The 20,484-nt window shown below is 35.7% G+C and overlaps 1 pseudogene; it reads left to right on the top strand.

The window, feature by feature from the left end:
- LOC138835370 (GATA zinc finger domain-containing protein 1-like) overlaps positions 1–20,269 on the top strand; it is a 37,306-nt pseudogene extending 17,037 nt beyond the window's left edge.
- Positions 20,270–20,484: the final 215 nt, after the last annotated feature.

Raw genomic sequence — 20,484 nt, 5'->3', positions numbered from 1 at the left:
AAGTGGTAGGGCACTTGTGTTGAGCAAAAAAGCTCATAGAGACAACAGTGAGTCAAGACTAGGCACAGGCTTAAAGCTACTTGCAAACACTAGAATAACTAAGAGAAGACCCATACTTTTCAAGTGGAAAAAAGAAGAATCCAGGAAGAATTCCAGAATCAGGAACAGATAACTGAATATGGTCACACTGTAATTTTATCTCAATAGCAATCTATTATGCTTTAATTCTGTAAGTTTTTTTATTGTGAAAATACTGTACATAGGGGTTACAATTACATGGGCAAAATAATGAGTACATTTCTTATCAAGCGTTGTAGCCTCCTCCTTTGTTTCCCCTTCCCATCCCTTCCCATCCTCCCCTCGCCCCCAATCCTCCCCGCTCCGCCGCCCACCTGCACCAAAATTGTAAAGTTCATTTTTCGACATAACGACTTGTACATCTCATTGTTGCAAGGAGTCCACCTGTATCCCTATTTAAATGATTTGTTTTTCCCCTTCCCCTCCACAAATTATACCGACATCAAATACAGTGGAAGCAGGGGTTATACTGTGGAGGAGGGACATACAAAGCAACAAAGAAATAATCTTATAAATGTGTTTGAAACAATCACATGAAAGAAGAAACATTTGAATACATATCTTAGGGTTAAATTCTGTAAGTTTTTTTTTTGTTTGTTTGTTTTTTGGGTCTGGTCATGGTGCCTGAACTCTGTTCTGGGCGCTGCCCCTCAGTTCTTCAGCTCAAGGCTAGCGCTCTACTACTTGTGAGCCACAGTGCCACTTTTGGCTTTTTTTTCCTGCTTATGTGGTGCTGAGGAATCGAACTCAGGGCCTCATGCATGTAAGGCAAGCGCTCTACCACTGAGCCACCTTCCCAGCCCCAATTCTGTAAGTTTTAAGAAGATAATTTTTCTTTTTTTCTCTTCTCTTCTCTCTCCTCTCTTTCTCATACTTTCTCTGCCCCTACTCTAATCCTCCCCTTCACCTCATCCCACACACAATGCTCCATGTGAACGACTTCAGGATTGTCTTTAAAACTCCCAGAAAAAAATCCTTATTTTACTGATCTTTGCAATAAAAGAACATATAGCACAACAAGGAATTAAACCGTAGATAATAATGCCTGCCTGGCTTGCACATTACAAAATAAGGGTAACCCAGAGCAAGATGATTAATACATAAATGGTATGTTAAATTTTAATTTTTTCGTAAAAACATTTAAAAATTACAAATTTGTTTCCATTATTACTAGACGCATTTAGTTCAGGGGAATAAATTTCTGGGTATCAAAGATTGAAACATATGAGCCTGTGAGTTAACTACATTAACTGCAATGTGCTATCCTTGGTTTCCAATATCTCTTGGCCATTTCATATCACAAACTGTATTTCATACACACTTCCAAATTTACGAAAATTTCATTTGTTTTATCATTGTTAAAATTAACACCAAAGCCTTTAACAGACTTTTGTAGTATCCAAATTTCCCTAGACTATGAATACAGTGGCCTCTAAGTGTTTGGGCAGGTACAACCAGAAAAATACAGCTGAAGATAGTCTTCTAGAGCAATTTCCAATACAATCCTTCTTCCATTTGAACCGTGTCCATATTTCTGTCTGTAGGCTGATTTCCTTCAATCCCAACAGATTTGCCCATTAATCTCTGGGGACATTATTTTAGTGCATCTCTAGCCAACATCTCAAAACTATTCAAAATACTTTCTGTAAAACAATTCCAAAGACTTCTCAACTACATCATCAAGAATCACTACAACAACACAACAACTATATTTTGGACACCAACTTCCTTCATTAACTACTTCTCTATTCACTGTTACAAAACGCATCATAAAACCACTTAAGAAACAAATTATATTGGCTTCCAATTTTCATTTAACATCTATGGAAAAGAATGATATAGTAAAGCAATTCATACCACAGTGGCCAGGAATCAAAGAAAAGGGAATACAAAAATGGGTTAGGCATAGTATACCTTAAGAAGATATTTCTTGGTGAACTACTTCTAGCTATGACCCACAAGAAACAATTTTGAGGGAGAGAAAAACCTGTTAGGTAAAAGTTTTTTTTTAAAGTTGTGAATTGACATGGTAGGGGATAACATGTGTGCTCTCCCATGTTTCCTGATGGCTACCTATGGGGCCCCTTGAAACAAAGATTTCCAGAGCATAAAATAAAAATCTTTTATACTTAAGGTTGGCCACATATCCCCTGGGGGAAAATAACAAACCACTAGTGGGACTTTCTTGCCTGAAAATAATATTGTGTATGTCGTCCTCCTCACCCTCCTCTTCCCGCTCCTCTTCCCGCTCCTCCTCCTCCCTTCTCCTCCCGCCTCTTCCTTCCTCCTTCTTCTTCTAAACCAGAACACTGTTAATTTCATTGTTGGGGCAAAAGCTCAGACACCTTGAATGCAGTGGTTTAATGAACACATAAGGAACCAACATCCCCGTCTCCTTCAAAAACTCCTTTTTTAAAATGTTGTTAGCCAGAAGCCTGTAGCTTACTCCTGTAATCCTAGCTACTTGGGAGGCTGAGATCTGAGGCTCGAGGTTCAATGCCAGCCTGGGCAGAAAAGTTCGTGAGACTCTTATATCCAATAAACCACTAGAAAACCGGAAATGGTGCTGTGACTCAGGGGTAGCGCACTTGCCTTGATGTGAAAAGTACAGGGACAGCACCCAACCCTAGTTCAAGCTGACTAATAAATAAATAAGTAAACAAGTAAGTAAGTAAGTAAGTGAATACATGTTATTGTAAATATGATGTACAGAGGAGTTACAGTTACTCAGGTAATGTGCACATGTTCTTTTGAATTGTGTTACCCCCACCTCCTTCATTCTCTTCTGAAAGACCAAGGCCTAAACCAGAGTATACTTCCCTTTCTACCCGAGGAAACAATGTCTGAATGAAGAAAAGAATCCTATTTCAGTGTACCACATACTCTCTGTCATTAAAAAAAATCAGAAAATGATTATAATCTTTCCCTAGAGATATTTTCTTCATGGTTAAGTGTCCACAGAGGCCATGTATCCATCTTTCTGAGAAATTAATCATGTTCTATTGCTCTAACTGTGGACAGACTTTGTGGTTCCATGGATTGACAAAAGTTAAAGCACAGGCAAATCAGTCATATCTTGGGTATTCAACAAGCTAATTCTCCCTAATTCCAAAGAACCCTTTCTCTAAAGAATAGTCCTTTATCTTCCATGCTCAGGCCTAAATTTAAAAAAAAAATAGTAATCATCTTTTGATGACCAAAAGGTCTATCTAATAATACTCTCAACTAATATTTACATGTATCATTCTTGTACACTGGTCAATCAGGCAGTAACTGTGAAAAAGGCTTTCTTTGCCACCAGAATTATAGAAAGCAATTGACTAGTTGTTATGGACAGCTCCAATTTGGAGCTCAACATTTATGCATGCTTAATGCAGTTAGACCCACACTTACTATGCACACTTATATTTTAATATGAAATGGCCTTATCATAAAGGTCATTATCAATTTAAAGGTTGGACACCATATCTCAATCAGGTCTAATAAAAATACTGACCTTTTAAAACTAACTCTGGGCACTGGTTGCTCACACCTATTATCCTAATTATTCAGGAGACTGAGATCTGAAGATCACAGTTCGAAGCTAGCCTGGGCTAGAAAGTCCCCATAACTCTTATTTCCAATTAACCACCAGAAAACCAGAAGTGGTTCTGTGGCTCAAAGTGGTAGAGTGCTGCCTTGAGCAAAAGAGCTCAGAGACAGCACCCTGCCCCTGTATTCAAGCCAAACAACTCAAAACAACAACAACAAAACATAAGTCTGGCCAAACCAAGGGGAAAATAGGGGACAATTTTAAGTTCAAGTATCAAATAAAGTTTTGAGATTTGGTTAGTGATAGTTTATGGATTTTGATAAATATGTTTTCTAACTTTTACAATAAACATACCAGTAATATTGCTTTTCATTCTAGATATAGGGTTATTTTATTTTCTCTAAAACTGTCATCTGATCCAGGAGCCAGTGGCTCATGCCTGTAATACTAGCTACTCAGGAGGCTGAGATCTGAGGATCACAGTTCAAATCCATCCTGAGTACAAAAGTTTCTGAAACTCTTATCACCAATAAACCGCCAGAAAACCGGAAGTGTCACTGTAGCTCAAGTGGTATAGTGCTCGCTTTGAGCTGAAGAGCTGAGGGACAGCACTTAGGCCCAGAGTTCAAGCCCCACGACCGACAAAAAATAAAACAAAACAAAAACAAAAAAACTGTCATCTGAGTTCAAAAGTTTTAAAATACCAGCTTTACAAAGTATAAAGTTTTAAGAATACAAACTAAAGAAAGAAAAAGATCGTGAAGAGGAGATGAAGACATATGATGGAGAAAATTTTTGGAAAAGGTTTCATGATTTTGTATAAGAAAAAAATCCTGGGAAGTGGCACTGTGCTCAAGTGGTAGAGTGTGACCCTGGAGCTGAAGAGCTGAGGGACAGTGCCCAGGCCCAGAGTTCAGGCACCATGACTGACAAAAAGAAAAAAGAAAAAAATCACGAAAGAGTAAGGTTACTAAAAGAATTAAGACAAACCTCAGAAAGTTCAAGGAGATAATAAAGGGTAGGAGAGTATGTTTTCAAATATAGGTAAATAGATAGATAGAACTTACAAAATAATTACATGTGATTAGATTGGCTATAATTCAAATAATTGTCCACGGGTCTTACTTAGGTCATATTATTATGAAGCAAATGAGTTCTTACAAATATTCCAAAGTGACTTAGAAAATATTATCAAAGTAATTTCTTGTGTACTATTGAGTGATATCAATCTTTTGACTACTTGAAAAACTGTATCCTAAGTCAATATTCAATCAAGTGACATCTATCTCAGGATCTTTTATTGATCATCATACAACTAAGTATGTAAAAACTGTTGTTATGGGGCTGGGAAGGTGGCTCCGTGGTAGAGCACTTGCCTTGCATGCTCGAGGCCCTGGGTTCGATTCCTCAGCACCACAAAAGAAAAAAGAAAAAAAAGCCAGAAGGGGCGCTATGGTTCAAGTGATAGAGCGCTAGCGTTGAGTTGAAGAGCTGAGGGACAGCGCCCACAAAACAAAACCAAAAATATTGTTAATTGTTGCTGTCTTTATATTTTAGTTCCTCTATATGAACCCATTTTAGGATACAAAGCTGACAAAGATAGGACACCAAGCAGGTACCCTTAAATTAATTATACCACACCAATCAAGCTTTTGTCCATGAGTCCCTATTGCAGTGATAGCTTTTCAAACTTAATGGGTTCAAGGTAATCCCTGTTTGGGAGTCATTTCTATTTATCATACTGTTGCTGCAATTTGGCCAGTTTTATTGACAGATTCCCTCCTTCCTGGCCTGTTAGTATTCTGACTGAAATGTAGAATATTACATGAACTGAGATATCTCATCACAGCACTGAACAAAATCACTTTCTGGATACTTTCTCAGCAACAAGAAAGATCAAAGTTTATCATGGGACAAAGTTTATCAAGGGAACAAAGTTTATCAAAGGCCAACACAGAGCCACTTGAAAGAAATAACTGCTCAGGTAAGAAGTGATACTCCAAGTGAAATCACTTGTGCTTGTAATTTCAAAATTAACTAAAGGTCGAGAAAAATATTTATAAGCATAGTACCTGATGCTGATGCCCCAACAAGATGGGAATTTGTACCCTTGCCTTTCTTTTTTTTTTTTTTTTTTTGTATGTAATATATTTTTATTGTGAAAACACTGTACAGAGGGGTTACAATTACATGGGAAAGATAATGAGTACATTTCTTATCAAGCCTCCTCCTTGGTTTCCCGTTCCTATTCCTTCCCATCCCCCCCCCAATCCTCCCCATTCCCACCCCTCTCACCAAAGTTGTAAAGCTTGTTTTCTACATAACGACTTGCAAATCTCCTTGTTGCAATGGGTCTACCTGTATCAATATTTAAACGATTTGTTTTTCCCCTTCCCCTCCACAAATTATACCGACATCAAATACAGTAAAAGCAGGGTTTATACTCTGGGGGAGGGACATACAAAGCAACAAAGCAATAATCTTATAAATGCGTTAGAAACAATCGCATGAAAGAAAGAAAATTTGAATATATATCATAGGGTTCATTTACCTAACATCACATTATCTAATCTTTTCTGCTTCACTCACACATATATTAAATATTGCAAATAAGGGAAACCATGGGACCTATGTTTCTTTGGGCCTGGCTTACTTCACTTAATATAATTTTTTCCAAGCCTTTCCATTTCCTAACAAATGGGGCAATGTCATTCTTTCTGATGGAGGCATAGAATTCCTTGTCTTTCTGTCACCAGCTATTAATAAGGCTCCACAAAAAAAAAAAAAAAAAAAAAAAAAAAAAACCTGAGATATTCCTTTCCATATACGGTGCTAACAACTTGAAATACCATGAAGCCTAGATTAAGAAATAGAAGACATTTTTCATGTGATCTAGTCAACAATAATTTGTAGCTAATTTCTTAGTCCAAATGTTTATAGATCTACAGTAACAAACTGACTTCCTAGCAGCTATGATTTCATTTTTAAAAATTCTCAATTACAGATATGTGGATATAGGCAAAGGGCATGTCAAAGGGATGTCAGAACAAATCTTGTTCAAACTAACATCTAGAATAATCCCCACAACACATATCAACTTAGACAGTAAGATCCTCAACATGGGTCTCAGGAGAGATACCTGGTTTGGGTTGCCTTGACTATTACCTTTCCTGAGACCTCTATCTAATACAATAATTCTGGTATTTGGCCCCTCTAGTTTCAAGCTGATTGTTAAGCTTGAGATTGGAGCCTATCAAGCTACAAATTGCCATTAAAAGAAACTTAATATAAATTGTCCTTTGTAGTTTTAATGTATTCCAAAAGGACAACACACAAACTATATGCTATCTGCCTAAAAGACCCTTCCTTCTAGGAGGATGACAAACAAACTTGCTGCACTCTCCTCTCAGCAAAAGTGGCCTGGAGAAATCATTGCCAAGAGAGGCAGCATTACAGGGCAGGTCTCTAACAACCTGAATCTAATGGTTAACAAAAATAACAGCTTCCAAGATTTTTCCAAACTTCAGTTTACCTGCACAAAAATAACAGGTTTAAAATTTCCCAAACTTCATTTTTATCCTGTGGAACTTTATCCACATGTACATCTTAGCAATAGAACGTAGTTTCAAAAGAGCCACAACACTTCCTCTCCACCAGAGGAAATACACTCATTGAAGCCCAACTATAGAATGAATCCTGTCACTGAAGTACAGATTATATAAAACAAAGAATTTAGCCAACCTACAGAAGCCCGAAGTAGATAGAGCACACCAAAAGATAAGAAAAAGTCACATCTTGTTGAAAAGAGATTCACTATGTCACATATTATTTAACAAAGAAAAAAAGGTACAGTTGCAGATTGAGAAAACACTATCCAAGGTCTGCAGGCTTGGGAATACCTGCCTGAGAGGAAAGACCAGAGGGCTGTGAATCTTTATCACTAGGGCGCTCTAGGAAATCTGTGTCTATGAGAAAAACAGCTCAAATAAATCGAAGAAATGGAATCATTTGAATGAGAATGAAGCTGGTTTCTGCCAAACAGGCTTGGGACTCCCTGCTGAATCAAAGAATAGACACATAGCACCAGCCAGCAGCAAAATCTCAGAGGTCCTTTCCTCCACCTAAAGTTTCAATTGAAGTTTATAATACACACAGAGGGCAATATTGCCAGAACCAAAACATCAAAATTTCTGTGTTTTATTTATTGACTCAATTGTTCAACTCTGGTTTTTCCAAATTGTGATTTATAATAAGGCCATTTAACTTCACCAATCATTTAATCCATTTAATATTTGATTTCTCTCTTCTTTAGTCTCTATTTTGTTTATTTTTAAACTGAAGCTATCATATCTGAATCACATCCTAACAATCCTTTCTTTGAAATATATTTCCATCCCTTCATTGCCACTTCTCCTCATCTATACTACCCATACCTCATCATCCAAGATATGAACAAATTCAGAGAGGATGGATGAAAAAAGACCTTACAAACAAACTCATCAGGAATTAAGGAGTAACTATACTTATAACGAAATCAATTGCAGGTCAAAATCAGTAAGAAGAGACTAAAATATTATCACCTCGTATAAAAAATGCAATGAATGTTCCATGAAGAAGAAATTATGGGGGTCAACATGTATTCACTTAATAGAGGAACACCAATTCAACAAACAATCCTGGACTTACCAGTACTGACAAAATCCAAAATAAATAAAAAATAATAATAAAACCCATTTTGTTTTATTATTATTCACATCTAAGGTGAATCTCTTCTTTAGTTAACTGGTTTTTTGGTGTGAGTGAAATATGGATATGAATCTAAGTAACTTGACTGACATCTTGGCATCTTGCTATTAATTATAGATGGGGACTTTCCAAACGCTAGAGGTTATAGAGGACACTCTTTGGACTGTCATAACTGTCATGGGCTCCAGGAAACTACCACTTCATCTAGGTAATTGGGGTCCTGATTGTCCTTTATTTTCCCTATGAATCATCACTTTATTAAAATTAAGTATCCCCACATAATCATTTAACCTATATATTATCACTTTGTTAGAGTTAACTATCCCCACCTATTTTGCCTATGTATAACCATTTTATTAAGAATAAGTATATTCACTTTGCCTTTGTATAACCACTATTATTAGGAATAATATCCTCATTTAGCTTGTTTTGTTTTATGTATGACACTTTTGTTAGATTGTTAAGATTTGTTCTTCACCTGAAGTACACGTCCTTGTCTTTAGAAACTATGTGCTAGCTCTGTTTTGGGCTTCTGGTCTTTCAGACAGGAGTCCACCATGCAGTCACTGGCTTTTTAATAAATACTCCAAATTCGACCTTCTAAATTGTGGCATCTCTGAATCCCAATAATTGAGAGTACCTTACAACAAGAGTACATAAAGTCTTCCATTAACAAACACATTTTACAAACATATATACATATAGATATACCTATATATCTATATGTATATATACTTATATATCTGAATGTATATATATATATATATATATATATATATATATATTTCCTCTAAAATCAGGAAAAAGACAGGATATTCATTTTCTCTACTAATTTCCAATAAAGTGCTGAAATTCCTAACCTAAGCAATAAAAGGAAATGATACAAAAGGAACCCAAAGAGGGAAAGAAGTAAGGAAATTATCCTCATAAACAGATAAAAACTTACTTCTGAAGTACCTAGATAAACCCCTCATTCTCAGGTGCTGAAGCCAATGAATACTTACAGCAAATGAGCAGCAAAAGAAAGGAAAAGTAAAGGAAGGAAAGAGAAAAAATCCATTCTTTCCCATATATGAAAAAAAATGAAGTTGAGGATTAAATTGGGAAAGAAATGCTGTTTGTAATACTCTGAAAAAAGTAAATTAAAATACCAAGTAATCAATATATATATATAGATAGATAGATTACTTGGTATATATATATATATATATATATATTATATATATAATATATTATATATATAATATATATATTATATATATTAACAGCTGAAGGACCACTACAACTAAAACTTATAAAATATTGAAGAAATAAACTGAAGAAATGATTAGGAGTGGAAATACCTCCAAGTTCTCAGACTTGCAAAATTAGTATTGTGAAAATGGACATACTGCCAAAGGAAATCTACAAATTCAGTACAACATACATAAAAATCCCAATGTCATTTTTGACTGAGATAAAGACAATATAAAAATTCTAATGAAAGTTCTAGAACAACAGAAGGAATTTTGGGTAAATTAGCAATAATGAACGAAGGTATGACATTCCAAAACTTTAACTTTACAACGAGCTACAGTAGCAAGTAAGATTGGTACTGGCACAAAAATAGGTTTGAAGACCAGTAGTATAAACTAGAAGTCGCATTAATAAACCCATATACTTGCATGCATCTGGGATTTGATAAAAGTAGTAAAAAGTACATGTTGGAAAAAATGGCAATCTTTAACCAATGGGGTTAGGAAAATTGGATATTTGAATATGGCTGGCACCTTATTGGTTACAAGGTTGGGTGGCAGGACCTAGCATCTTGTCTTCTTGCTGGGGGAAGGAAATGCCCCCACCCATCACCTACCTCCCAGGTGATGGGCATGCCTGGAACCATGGAGGCTGTAGCCAGCACTTGGCTGAGAAGTTAATGAATCTGTCAGTCCATTGCCTGGGACTGGGAATTTCCTGTGGCCCTGCCCTGGGCTTGGGAACTATTTAGGCCCAGACCAGCCTAGCTGCCTCTACCAACATGTCTCCATGATCCTGTCCTGTGTCCTGTCTTCTGGCTTGTCTCTGGTCATCATGGCATCCCAAATTTTGTTCTCCATCAGAGCTGAATTAGCTTGCTGGTATTGTTTTTGTTCTTTTCTTCCTCTCTCTCGTTTTTCCTAATTCTGTTTTGTGTAGTTGAGTGTTGCAGGCCTTTGTAACTACGGTCTGCCTGTAGCCTGCTAATTGTATAATAAAGACTCCAATATTTTATATTAAAAAATGTGGCTTCTGGGATGATTCACCTTATAACACATCCATATGTAAAAAAACCAAAGCTGGATCTCTTGACTGTCACACTGTCTACTCAAAATGGAACAAACACTTCAATTTAAGACCTAAAATCTTGAAACAAATACAAGACTGGTTAGGAGGAACACTAAAACTACTGGCATATTAGGAAGGAACTTTCTGAATACAGACCAGGGGTTCAGCTTATTGATAATTGAGAAATCATTTTGTAACAAGGCAAAAAATGTCTGTACAGCAAAGTTTGAATTTAATCAAGAAAAAAAAAATCAATGTACTGATAGCCAAAGTACAGCCATTCTGGGATGATTCACCTTATAACACATCCATATGTAAAAAAACCAAAGCTGGATCTCTTGACTGTCACACTGTCTACTCAAAATGGAACAAACACTTCAATTTAAGACCTAAAATCTTGAAACAAATACAAGACTGGTTAGGAGGAACACTAAAACTACTGGCATATTAGGAAGGAACTTTCTGAATACAGACCAGGGGTTCAGCTTATTGATAATTGAGAAATCATTTTGTAACAAGGCAAAAAATGTCTGTACAGCAAAGTTTGAATTTAATCAAGAAAAAAAAAATCAATGTACTGATAGCCAAAGTACAGCCATTCTGGACTTTTGAAGGCCTTTACTGAAAGTATCCATTGTGAAGGCCTTTACTGAAAGTATCCATTGTGAGGACTTTTACTGAAAGTATGAACTCAGGTTCCTGGAAAAACTGCAAAATGTCCTAATAACATTCTGCCCTAGCTACAGCCTAGCAATAGCCATCAGTGGATGACAGGAAGGTACCTAAAGCTCCAGATGTTTCTTAAGATAACATAGTTAACATAGTTTGCTGCTTAACAACTTAGCTCATGCAAGCCAGCCAATAAGATTGTTACAAGATTCACTCATTAAATTTCAACCAATCATGTAACCCTTAAGTTGGAAACCCCCTACCCTTGCTAAACTGGGAAGTCAGGGCTCTCAACTCTGACCTGCTCCACAGGTGCCTGTTGTGAGTCCAGGCTGGAGTTTGCAATAAATGACTCTCGTGTGCTTGCATCAGAATCAGTTCCTTGGTGGTCTTTGGGAATCCTTATCTGGGCATAAGATCTCAAAATGGAACATCTTTATCAGCTATACATCTGACAAGGGCATAATATCCACAATAGACAAGGCACTCCCAAACTAAGCTGTCCTAAATTCAGTAAACCAATGAGTGGACAAAGAAATCACATAATTTCTCACAAAAAGAAGAAAGAATTACCAATAAAGACATGAGGAAATGCTCAAAATTCTCATTTTAATATGAATCAAAGTTATATTGCGATTTCATCTTACCCCTGTGAAAGCATCCTATATCAAGTATACAAAAAATAAATGCTGGTTGTGAGTTGAGGAAAAAGGAGCTTTAGTATACTGTTAGTGGGAATGAATGTAGTGTAATATTCAGGAAGACAGATTAAATATTCCTAAAAACTCAACATAAAACTAGCTTGTGATCAAGCAATACCATTTTTGGTCATCTATCCTGAATATTACAAGTCAGTTTGCAGTAAAGACTCTTGAGCATCTATGTTTCTTTTTTCACAGTTTTCTATAACCAAGGAAATCAAACCGCCCAATGCTTTCTGAGCGGATAATGAAAATGTTGTGTGTATTATATATGTATATATATATATATATATATATATATATATATATATATATATAAACACTTTTAAATCAAATGTATAGCATAAATTATTACTCCTTTTAAATTCTTTGATAACTGATTAATAAGAAAAGTCAAAGGAATAAAATTGTTCTCTTGCTTTCCCTTACCTAGTTTTCCTGAATCATGTCTCTACTTTGTGTGATCACCTCCAACCATAGGCTACAGAGAATTACTAAACCTGGAAACTTGCTACTCTCTTCTTGAAAGGTTCTTCAGTTGTTCCACTCAGTATGATTATATCATCTTCTGCCATCAAAATAAATATAACACAATGGCTACCACAGAGTGCTATTTATTCATTCATTAGTTAACAGATTTAGCTGAGAGTAAAGCACTGGGTAACTGTATTCATACACACGCCTGTTCTCCTATGTCAGTTGAGGCCTCATTATCAACCAAAATAAAACCTTAAGTTCTATGACAAACAGCTGCTTGTCTCAAAACATGGCAATTGGTTCTGAGAAAGCAAATATTTTTAAGCGGTCCACTTAAGAGGACTTCTTAGGGTAACAAAACTAAACATGTTGCAATGTACAGAGAAGACATTATAAAATCAACTAAGACTTCACAATTGCTGTATGAAAGACAATCAGTCATTGACACTTTATTGGTTCAAACGTATTGGGTGGTCTATTTGTTCGTTGCCAGACTTATCAATCACACCAATCAACCATCTATGTATTATTCTTGACTTCCATATTGCACCCTCCCTCTCTGTTTTCTTTCTCTTTTTCTTTTTAAAATGGAAACCATCACATCTGAACCATAGTTTCTACAAGTTAATCCTCTTTCAAATTGGGCTGTAGATCCCAACTGTGTAAAATGTTAAGGGATCCCAGAAACCTAAAGAGGAGAATGGGCAGCCATCTTACAACAGACTGAAAAGACCACTGACAGCAACTACTATAGGAAAAGTATTTTGGAGAACGACAGTACACTATCTTCTAGAGTCTGGTTTAACAAGGAAAGCTACAGCTAAAGATTCTTAAAATTACTCTTTGTAAGCCTATTAGCTATTAATCTGTATAAGATTATCTCTGGTTTCTCCAAGTTGTAAATCAGAAGGAGGTGATTCACCTTTCAATCTTACCACACTTTTCCCCATTTTTTCTTCCTTGCTCTTCTTAAGGGAAATGATTGTATCTGAAATATAATAGCCACCAATTATTCCTTTCTTCCTTTCTTTTTGTTTCTTTCTTTTTTTTTTTTTTTTTTTTTTTTTGCAGTCACAGGTTTTAAACTCTGGGCTTCGGCACTGTCTCTGACCTCTTTTGTTCATGGATGATGCTCTACTACTTTGAGCCACAGCTCTACTTCTGGTTTTCTGGTGGTTTTAGAGATAAGAATCTTACCAATCAACCTTCTCCATTTAATCCTTGAGCTTCATATCACCAAACTTTTCCCCCTTTTTTTTCTTTTTCACACTTCTTTAATGGAAATCATCTTATCAGAACCATATTTCCCAACAATTATTGCTATCATATCTGAGTTTCAATCCCTGTATACAGTAATATATATTACTCATGTATCTCCCACCTCCATTCCCTAATTTTTATCAATAACAAACTACCTCCTAATAATCTGCTCAAATAATGATCATTTGTTTTTCTGTTCTATTTCCTTTGCTGTGTTTTTTATTTCAGCCTTCTATTTCCTGTTTCTGAATGTCCTATTGGCTAATGTACTTCTTTCTCTTCTTCTATTATCCTTTCGCTTTTTTCCTTGTCATTCCTCAGACTCCTTATTGCTGAAGTTTGCACCTAAACATCTGTGTATGCATTTATTCTTTTCTCCACAGTTTCACAATACGGGGTCAATACCACATTAGATACCTTTCCCCTCCCCTGAATAACTCATTTCATCTCCCCACTAACCTGTGCTGTAAATACCTACTCTCAATACTTCCCAACCAATATTGTAAAATACTTCCAATTATTCCAACAGAACTTCCCCTTCATCTCTGAATTACTCCTACTCTGTGAATTATAACCTTCTAGAACAGGAAGTCGCTCAGGAAAATTCATATATTTATACTAATTACTTATTTTTTTTCAAAAGTCAAGGGTACAGGATAGATTCTATTAGTGTTACAGGGTACAGGAGAAATCATGAACAAATTTCATGTACTTGAGTTAAAGTAAATTGAATATTGAGTGATGTAATGACAATAAAAGTAAGAAGAGTTGTACATATATTTAAGAGATGATCCATGACACACACACACACATAAAATGAATTCAAACAACACTAAAGTTCTAAAAATGTCATATCCTGTATTTTAAAAAGTCCTTGATTCCAACACAATAGTATGATATGTACAAAAATTGGTAAATAAGTACACAACAAGCATGAAAATAAAAAATACAAATAAGAAACCACTATGCATGGTGACAAATGCTTCTTATTTTCAACATGCTGGGTGCTAAGGCAGAACAATTGAGTGTTTATGGACAGCCTGTGCTAAAATAATAAAATTCTGTGGGAAAACAAAACCAAACAAACATAAGAATAAAAAAGTTTGTATGTGATCAACTCAAAGAAAAAATAAAAGTAATAACTCAGGGACACATAACATAGCAACAGATTCTCAAGGGGAATAAGGGAAGATAAAATTTGGCATATAACCAAGAAACCACACAGAAGAAAGTCAAAGTAGAAAAGTACATAGAGGGGGAAGAATGCTAACAGTTCTCTGGACCAGGAGAGGGAATAAGAAGTCAGCAAGACTTTTGATTTTTATCAATTTTTAACAAGTTATCCAACCTAGGGATCCGTAAACTCAGTGGTAGGAAAAATAAACCAAAATAAAGAGAAAATAAGTGAAATGAGGCAAAGCCCTCAATCAATTTTCCTATTTTTTAAAATATGTGGTTTCAACTAGAGAGAAAATAATGCTAATAACAATACCTAACTGCTAGCCAGCTACTGGAGGTTCACACATGCAATCCTAATAACTCAGGAGATAGAGATATGAGGACTGCAGTTCAAAGACAGTCAGAAGGTCAATCAGACCTCTTACTCCAATTGCACAGCAAAAAACTGAAGTTGTGATGCAAGTGGTAGAACTCCAGATTTGAACAAAGAGGAAATGAGATCCTGCATTGAGCTCCAGTTCTAACATAAAGCACACCCCAACAAATAACTAGTATGTTGCTGGCAATGATAGGAAAGATACTACATTTAAATCTGTATTTCATAGCTAAAATATAAATAAATTCATATATAGTTTAAATGAAGTCATGAAAGCATTTGAAGAAAACAGACATCAAGTTTTCTAACTGTGGTGTCAGGGAAAATTCTAAAAGCAAAACACAAAAATAAAAAGTAAGAAAATACCAAAAAATATTTGAAAAAATCATTTTTATATGCATGATAGGGTGACCTCTACAGTGATTGGTTAGTTCCTTTTCCTCCCCTTTTATGCCATGCAGGATTTTTTGCTTTAAAAATGTTTGTTGTGTGATAATAAATTCCTGCTTGACTTGACTCCCTGCTGCATCTGTCTGTCTCTGAGGCTAAGGGAGGCTGGGGAATGGGCAAGTGGCCCACTTACCTTTCCTCGGACCCTGTCCATCTTCCATGAGATGGACAAAAACCCAACAGATATGTTTATGGTTTATAAAAATTAATTTGCAATACATTTGATAGTTAATATCATAAACTTTTTAAAAGGTTTTAAAGCCTTTACATACAAGTGTGCAGGCAGCAAAATGAATACTACAACTTTTTTTAGTTGTTTTTCAAAACTCGCTAAAATGAAATCTTTCTATTCTACAGTAGTGGCTCACACTTTTAATCATAGCATCTCAGAAGGCTGAGGGTCTTAGCTCAAAGACAGCCCAAGCAAGAATGTCCTTAAGACTCTCATTTCTAATTATACACCAAAAAGCTACAAGTAGAGTTTATAGCTCAATTTGTAGAGGACAATAAACTACAAAGCACCAGTAAGGCCCTGAGTTTCCTCCCCAGTACTGGCACAAAAGACAAAATAAAACATATTTTTAATCAAATGAAATAAATTCATGTATTACTGAGAGTAATATAAATTGTCATAAATTTTCTAGAAGGCCCATTGAAAATATGTATAAAAAGTACTAAATGCACAAATGTTCTTTAATCAGTTGGCCTTTTACTCAGTGTAGCAAACATTAAAATTAAGGCAGCTTGGTAAGATAAAGTAATACTTATCTTAACTTAAAAGTACTATTCTAAGATATTAAAAGTTGCTGCCAGTATTTCTCATTCTCATTTCTTGCTTCCTACCTCAACATATAAGATTAATAAACTAATATTATTAAATAACCAATATTATCTACTGGTTAGCAAGAACTTTTCCAGCGACTGAAGGAAAATAAACTCCTCCAACAGCTCACTCAAAAAGTTCACTTCATCTTCTACCACAAAGTACATCTATTCACTTTCAATTCACCTATTGCCTTTATAAATATAATCCCTTTCCTGCTTCTAGTGACTAAAAATCCAAATGGTCATCTTCTTCATAAACAACCTCAGTAAAGATACAGCACAATTACATCCTTGGACTCACATGACTTAACCAAAAGAAAACTTCAGTTAAAGAGGTAGCAAGGCATTTGTTAATGGAATATATAAATTAATCTATTCCATTACCATTTGCTCTATACCTGCTGCATGAAAGCAGGACACATTTTCTAGAGCTAGGATTAGAACTCAGAAATCAAGACTCAAGTTCAAGAATAAATATAACAAGCACTTTGGAAAAACGAGGAATGGAAGGGTATCAATTCGTTATCATCACAGTGATTGAGAATTGTATCCTCCCTTCCCTCCCTGAGTCTCACTGAAGATTATGTGACAGGGAATTAGTTCTTTGCAAAGAGCACAGAGTTCATTTTTGAGATTCCAGCCAGCAACATTTTCTGGATTATGAGGGAGATAGGTAGCTTAGGTGCTACCTGTCATCTGTACCTAGATACTGAATCCCCTTACATAAAATCCTCTGTATTTATTCAACATTTTCAATGGCATGCTAATTTCTTTTATTGTTTCTTTGTTCATTTTTTTGGTTTTTGATTGTAAAAATACTGAACAGAGGAGTTACAGTTACATGAAGATGGTAATGAATACATTTCATATCAAGCATTATTAGCTGCTATGTTTTTAATATCTTAAATTTCTTAATTATTTTATTCATGCCTTAAGAGGACTAGAATGGAAAAAATAACATTTTTCCACCATGAGCTCATATTTACTCTAAGATACCAAAACTGCTTATAATTGTATATATTTCTCCAAACTCATTTTTCTGCTATGGCTCCATGGATTGTATATCTTTATATGCCAATTAAATTTTGTATGCCACACATGCAATAACTGACCTAGGGTATGAGGTTGCCATGTTTCTATTTCTCACTGTATATGTATAAACATATGTATGTTTATACAGAAGCCAATTTCTTTTCATTCTAATTTATATGAATTGGACTTTTGTCCAATTTCGTCCAAGTTTTCTGGTGTCAAGTAATTTTTTCTACTTTGAACACAATGTGAATCACATGTCATACACTCAACTTTTATGGAGAAATTTTTGCCAACTGTGATGTGGTTTATCTACCAGATTCCATCCATGCGGGAACCATATGGCAAAGGTGCTTTCTATCTATGCTACATTTCATTTTGTTAGTCACTGAAGAGTTAGTGACTGCATTTTAGGTACAGGTTCAATAGTAACAGTGGGGCAATAAGATGCCTTAGAGAATAAGACTATTAACATGTGATAGTTATACTGGCATAAATTTGTGTGCATATGACATCACAAAGCTGATAGCTCATCACAATTTTATCACAGCTTAGTGTTCAGACAAACATGAATGCTAGAGTTGTACTAAAAACTGCAGATGCTAATCTTACTGAATTCTGTTCAGGATGTGACACTGCTGCTTGCTATTATAGCTACAGTAATCCAGAGGGCAGTGGATTTCAGTATGGCCAAAGATTACTTCATTTGTGAATCTAGTCATTTGGGTTGAAATCATTGACTATTTTTTGTTTCAATGCTCATTTTGATAATGCTGCTCCATAGCTATTTTCACCTCTTGGACCACCAAGACTTACTGAATTAATCTATTTTCATTGAGAAGCACCATATAAGGTACTGTATTATTTTGTTTCTGATTATTTCTATTTATTCATTTATTTAAAAAGCTGCCAGAAAGAAAGTTTCCACTAAAGGAAAAGGGTGAAGACATATTTTTATTTTTATTTTATTTTATTTTATTTGTGAACATACTGTACAGAGGGGTTACAATTACATGGGCAGGATAATGCATACATTTCTTAACAAGCATTGCAGCCTCCTCCTTTGTTTACCCTTCACTTCCTTTCCCAACCTCCCCGCTCTCCCCCACCCAATCCTTCCCCCATTATCCCCCAAGGACATTGTAAAGCTCGTTATTGACATGAAAATTTGTACTTCTCATTGTTGCAACAGGTCCACCTGAATCCTTAAACGACTTGTTTTTCCCCATCTCCTCCACAAGTTATACTGACATCAAATATAATATAATGAAAGTTTGGGTAATAATGTGGGGGAGGGACATACAAAGCAAAAAAGAAATAATCTTATAAATGCGTTAGAAACACATGCATGAAAGAAGAAAAAAACATTAAAATACATATCTAAGGGTTCATTTTCCTACCATCACATTATCTGACCTTTTTGGCTTGACTCATACATACACTAGATATTGAAAATAAGGAAAACCATGGGACCTGTGTTTCTTTTGGCCTGGCTTACTTCCCTTAATATAATTTTTTCCAAGTTTTTCCATTTCCTAACAAATGGGGCAATGCCATTCTTTCTGATGGAGGCATAGAATTCATTGTGTATATATACCACATTTTCTTGATCCATTCATCTACTGAAGGGCATCTGGGTTGGTTCCATATCTTAACTATGGTAAATAATGCTGCAATACACATAGTTGTGCTGGTAGCTTTAGTGTGGTCTTGTTTGTAAACATTTGGGTAAATGCCCAAAAGTGGGATTGCTTGGTCATAGGGGAGCTCTATGTGAAGTCTTTTGAAGAACCTCCATACTGCTTTCCAAAGTGGTTGAACAAGTTTACATTCCCACCAACAATGAAGTAAGGTTCCCTTCTGTCCACATCCCCTCCAGCATCTGTTGTTGTTAGAGTTCTTGATTTTTGCCATTCTAACTGGAGTGAGGTGGTATCTCAATGTTGTTTTGATTTGCATTTCTTTTATGGCTAGTGATGTTGAGCATTTCTTCATGTGTATATTGGCCATCCTTCTTTCTTGTTCAGAGAAGTTTCTCTTTATGTCTTTAGCCCACTTAGTTATTGGGCAGTTGTTTATTTGAGAATTTGTTGTTTGGGGATTTAATTTTTTGAGTTCCAAGTATATTTTAGATATGAGACCCTTGTCGGTTGTATGGCTAGTAAAGATTGAAGACATATTTTTAAATTAAAAAATCCCATCAGAGCTCCTGAATCTGTTTCCACCATCATCACTGCAAAATCAATGTTCTACAACGGAGTATATTACCAAAATGGTGATGATGTTTCTGTGATTGATAATCAACATGGAAAGCTCTACTATGCTCAGATCAGGGGTTTTATCTACGACCAGTATTGAGAGAAGAGCGCAGCACTGATGTAGCTCATTCCCACTCTCTCTAACCCCACAGATCAGTTTGATCCTTTGTCTCATATCATATGGCCAGAGGAAGACCTTCCCAGGAAGATGGAATACTTGGAATTTGTTTGTCATGCACCGTCTGAGTATTTCAAGTCAAGGTCACCACCATTTCCCACTGTCTCCACCAGACCAGAAAAGGGCTATATATGGACTCATGTTGGACCTACTCCTGCAATAATGATTAGGAGACAGTTACCAAACACTTGTAGTTACAACTAAATCCGAGGCTGGGAAACTCAGTAATATATCCCTTACCCAGCATGCCTAAGACCCTGGGTTCAAAACAAACAAACCCAAAAGTGGATTTTTCATTTTCTTATATTTATACAACTCTGAAGAAGATAACTTCTTCCACGAATTGCTTTTTTTGGTCGGTCGTGGGGCTTGAACATGAGGCCTAGGTGCTGTCTCTGAGCTCTTTTTGCTCAAGGCTA

Source organism: Dipodomys merriami, unplaced genomic scaffold (genome assembly GCF_024711535.1).
Source record: "Dipodomys merriami isolate MVZ:Mamm:240054 unplaced genomic scaffold, mDipMer1.0.p SCAF_234, whole genome shotgun sequence".
In the NCBI taxonomy this organism is placed as follows: domain Eukaryota; kingdom Metazoa; phylum Chordata; class Mammalia; order Rodentia; family Heteromyidae; genus Dipodomys; species Dipodomys merriami.
The sequence above is the reverse complement of the archived record's forward strand: the minus strand, read 5'-3'. Positions and strand labels throughout refer to the sequence as shown.